The sequence below is a fragment of the Vulpes lagopus genome, chromosome 17 (assembly GCF_018345385.1).
Source record: "Vulpes lagopus strain Blue_001 chromosome 17, ASM1834538v1, whole genome shotgun sequence".
Classification (NCBI taxonomy): Eukaryota; Metazoa; Chordata; class Mammalia; order Carnivora; family Canidae; genus Vulpes; species Vulpes lagopus.
In genome coordinates this window covers 10,941,054-10,946,436 of record NC_054840.1, presented here as the reverse complement: position 1 = coordinate 10,946,436, position 5,383 = coordinate 10,941,054, and the positions used below count along the sequence as shown (strand labels likewise).

Below are 5,383 nucleotides of genomic sequence, written 5' to 3'. Positions count from 1 at the left end.
TATGCTACCCTCAATATTACCCCATTTCACTTTCTTCCTACTTCTGGCTCTCCAAAATGCAAACAAATTTAGTTCTAAGATTTGTTTTCCATGATGGATTTCTAGTAAAACACTATCCTTTAGACTGACTTCAGCTACAAAATTATACCCCATTATTTGATTCTGATAACCATTTTCAAACTTGTTCTTGTTGAATTCTAACTTTCATGGTTATGATTACATACAATGTATTTAAATTCTTATTTTGTTTTAATTTAAATTATAAGTGCCCTTAAAATATATAAAATAGCACAATATCAGAATTTAAAAAAAATTATTTATTTGAGAGAGAAAGCGAGCAGGAAGGGAGGAGGGGCAGAGTCAGAGTGGGAGAGAAAATCTCAAGCAGACTCCCCATTGATCATGGAGCCTGACACAGGGCTCAATCTTCCCTGAGATAATGACCTAAGCCAAAAACAAGAGTTAGATGTTTAATCAACGGAGCCACCCAGATGCCTAACAATATCAGAATTTTTTATATTTCAGGCAGCAATTCATATAGGTATTGTTTGGCTAGAGTGATTGTTGTAGTTAATGCAATGTTAATGTTGTATTTGATGTAGTTAAAATAATGTAGTTTATTAACACTGCTTATTAAGAGATTCTAGCCTCATTTCTATCCGCTCCTGGCAAACTCTCCTGTTTAACTTCAGTATTTTTTAAGGAATTTTGAGAGAGTTTAAGAGTGGAGTCTAAATGACTTTTGTATGTGAATTCTTTTAGAGCCAATAAGTCTTATATGATCCATTTCTACTTATTTCCACAGACTAAGCCATGATAAAAGAGTTACTTAGTTAATACTCTTTTCTAAATTAAGGTATTAAGAAATATGTATAACTTAAGCCAACGAGTCTACTCTCATGGGCATTTGTGAGAAATATTAGGTAACAAAGATAGGATGAAATTATTTTGGACCTCATTAAAAATAATGGTTCTTAAAGTTTTATGTTAATCAGAATAATCCATGATGCATGCTTAAAATATAAATTACTAGACCACTCAAATAATCTTATTAAACAATAATCTCAAGAAATAAGACCTGTGAATCAGATTAATAGTTCCCAAATGATACCTGATTACTGTTCAGAAATTAAGTGATACAAATTTTTTGTTCAATATATAAAGAGCAATATACATAAAGAAGTTAGAATTGAATAAAGATATGCTGACTTATAAAGAACTAGAAAGAGAATAAGCACAGTGGTGGAAAGCTCCAGTTACAATTTAAATTGAAGTTAGGATGTACTCTATAGTCCCAAATGAACATTTTGGAGACATATTGGAGATTGAAATAAGAGATATGAAAATTGGTTACTTTTACAGCTAAGTTTAATTTAGTGGAGGGATAAAGAGATTTGTAAGAAGGATATTTATACAGGCTACTTTAATTATTTTTTGAAATGGAAAATTTAGCTGCTAAATAATAAGACATGATCATTTTAAAGAATAGAATTACCATGAGCCATAATAAGAAGTTTTACAAGTTGGGAACTTAAGAATGTTACACACTGCTGGCCTACTAGTTTCACTATACTGCTGAAAATTTTCAAAGATATGCTGAATATTTTCTGTAACAAGGAGTTTATGACCTTCTGAAGAGAATCAGATTAGGGGCAAGTCTAATTTTTAGAAAATAATTTAATATTCCATTTGCTCTGTTTCTCTTTTGATTTTACATATTTTTTTACATTAGTATTCTACAGAATATATTACTTTAAATAATCACTTCTTTTATGTTACTTTTGAGAATAATCCTAAGAGGGTAAAATCTGATACACCCCACAAATCTTCAATCTTTGCAACTTAAGTTTTTCTCATCCTAATAATAGTTTCCACATTGTGTATAGATTCAGTCTTTATTTTACAAGGCATTGGCAATATTCTCTGCAGCTATGTGGTCAGAGTGGTTCTCTTGTTAGTTATATAGTATTCTTTTTTAAAAGATGTATTTATTTCTTGAAAGCTAGAGAGTGGGAACAGGGATAAGGGTAGAGGGAAAGAATCTCAAGAAGACCCCCCACTAAGCACCAAGTCCCATGGGGGGCTAGATCTCAAAGCCCTGAGATCATGACCTGAGCCAAAATTGAGAGTCTGACACTAATTGACTGAGCCACCCAGGCGCCCCAATTCTATATTAATACTTAAAAAAAATTTACTTAGTTTTTGAGAGAGGGAGAGAAAGCAGGGGGGAAGGACAGAGTGAGAGGGAAAAAGAAACCCAAGCAGACACTGTGCTGAGCACAGAGCCCAACTTGAAGCTCTATCTCAGGATCCTGGGATCAAAACCTGAGCTGAAACCAAAAGTGGAATGCTCAACCAAATACTGTCCCTATATATTATTCTTAATTTTCAATAAGTTTTGTGTTTATCTGGTAATTCAAATGTTTGCTTTATCTTATTTCATTTTTTTCCAACATTTGATTAAAAAATTTTCAAAAATATAGCAGAGTTAAAATAATTTTCTGGTGAACGCCTATATACCCACTACTTCCATTCTACCATTAAATGCCCACCTATCAGTTCATCTTCTTTTGGATGCATTTCAAGGTAAATTGCAGACATCAGCAAACTTCTTCCTAAATGCTCTCAGCATTCTTGTTAATTTTATTTCAATATTTCTTTTTATTTTTTGAAAATAAAATAAAATGCAAAAACCCTTAAGTGTACTTCGTCTAATTTTAGACAAAGGATTTCATCTGTGTAGCCAAACCCTATTAAAGTATAAAATATTATTATTGTTCCAGAAAGTGTCCTCATACCCTTTCCAAATCAATACAAATTCCAGCCTCCAAGTGATAGCCACTGTGCTGAAATTTGTGTCCATTCTAAAAGTTCATGTAAATGAAGTTACATAATATATAACCTTTGTAAGGCTTCTTACCACATCACATCCATTGGTGTCATATCCAAGAATTGATGCTATGTAGCTTTCACTATAAAAATATATATGGATTTTTTTAAGCAAGCAACCCCCACCCCACTTTATTGCAATGTAAAACACTGTTAATTTTATAAGCCATAAAGATAGAAAACAAATTAGGAGAAATTAAACGTTTTCCACAAATATTCATTACTTAATATGTTATAAAAATTTACAATGTTCTTTTGCCTAAGCACTTCAAATGATTTTTCAAAATTTTTCCTGATAAGTTTAAATGCATGAAGTCCATAAGTTTAAGCATTATCTTCATAGATAATGAAATAAAAAGAAATACAAGGCTAAGCAGAAAAATATAAGATTGTTAGGTCATTTTATTTATAAAGGAGAGAAAATAGAAAGGCAAACTTAGATGTTTGAGATGTATGCAGACATTTTATACACAATATATTTATATTCACTTTTTAGGTCCATGTTTTAACTACTAAAAAATGGCAAGTCATCCAGTACCTAGAGGAGAGCAAATGCAGGAAAATAAATACTTAATGCAAGGTCTGTCCATTTTCTCGGCTTGAAAATCAAAAGCATTTTCAATACATCAATATTGACAAAGCCCTGACTGGATTTATTGACACTAACATTACAAAGTCTGAATCCTCATTTATTCAAAGAGAAGAAATTAAACTGAGGACATTCACTTAGTATCAGATATTAGTTATTGGCAGTAGGATTTTCCACTCATGTTATGCTTAAGAAACTGTCCACCTAAGTCCATTTTCTGATGGGTGCCCAGATGCAGCAATTTGGTTTTCTAATTTTTTCTTTTTCTTTTTCTACTTCCACAGACCAAACATCCAAAATGTCCTTAGATGCAGACTCCTTTTGTCTTCTCTCTGCAGCCTCTCCAAGCTTTGCTCTTTTTCCTTCCATGTCTGGTCAGGGAGGTGCAGACTCCTCAGGACAGGGAAAACACAGTCCCATTGGAAGAGAAATTGAGGTCCCTTACTGGCCCTGCCATAGACCAGGCTACATATGGAAATTTTATTAAAACTCATTACATTCTGTTAGCAATACTTTGCTTGTTAAGGAAAAAAATAAACTTTGAAATGTTTTGAACACAAAATAAATTACATTAGTGTCAGAAATAATTTTGGGGAAAAAAGAATCTGGATTTGAATTTTAATACAAGATTGGTTGACAGTTCATTTTTTATTTTCTTTAGTGTGCATAGTCTTAATTATCAAGAATATATTATCAAATCAATTTTACTTTTTCTCTACAGCAAAATGGATATAATGATAATGCTAGTATTAAAGTCCATGAGTATCTGAGATTTAATCAAAATGTCATGAAATATATTTTCATTACTATACATGTAGTTATATAAGAGATTTTAAAGTTTGATTGAATATATTAATGTTATTTTAGAATTACAACATACTATTTAAAATAATGTTAGCAGAGTAAATATTTCTTTTTAATATAAAAATTTATAATAATTATAAGCATTATAGGATGTTCTAGAATAAAATTATGATATTAAAGGGTTATGGACAGATACCACGAATTTACATATAGGGTGGGCATAAAAGAAAGTTTATTGGGGAAAATTTACATGCATGGAGTTTAAGTAGAAATTTAAGTAGAAAAACATCATGATCTCAAAAGTTTAGTCCTGAGCCCAAGTTTAGGTTGAGTATAGATGGACTTTATCCACCACAGCCAACTTTTCAGTAGAGATGCCCCCCTATATTAATTACAGATTTTTTTGGTCAACTGGTAAGAAACCGTTATATGAACATGTAAAAATAGAAGTTTTCTGGCTGAAAAGGAGGCCTGATGAAAGAAGAAATGCCCAACAGCAGTTCTGGTATTAACCCATTCTTGTGTTGTGCCAACTCAAACCTACTGAGTCATCTCTTTACTACCAAAAGAAGGGAGGAAATTGGCCTCCAAGATACTCCAGATCCACCCCTCCCAATGCTTATGGAACTATTTCATTTTACCCCCGTTATCTCTGTTTCACTTCAGTCATAGAGAATATTAAGACATTTTCTGGGTCGTGAGAATAAATAAGGATTTGTATAACTGGATTAGATGGGAAGTGACATATCCAAAATTGTGAAGAAGTTGCTTTATGAGCTACTGCCTGGGAAAATCATCAGAGGTTGATTGTAACAGTTTGTTAAAAAAGGAGAAAGATATTTACCATCTTTTGCTGGTCTCTTAATGCTTTCCAAGATTGAATGCCATGCGCTCTCATGGATGAGATGGACAGTTGTTCCTATTCTCTTTTCTGGAGTGATAAGTTCCATAGATACCCAATAATTATCTTTTTGTCACCATGAGGCAGAGTACAGTGGCTGTGGAATCATCTGAAGTAAAGTCTGTGTCAGTGTTCATGCTCATCAGGTGTCCCTCATCTGAGCACTATTTATCTATCTATCTATCTATCTATCTATCTAT

At 32.4% G+C, this 5,383-nt stretch overlaps 1 pseudogene; it reads right to left on the bottom strand.

Moving 5' to 3' along the window:
- Positions 1 to 3,666: 3,666 nt before the first annotated feature.
- Positions 3,667 to 3,898, bottom strand: LOC121477319 (annotated as a pseudogene).
- Positions 3,899 to 5,383: the final 1,485 nt, after the last annotated feature.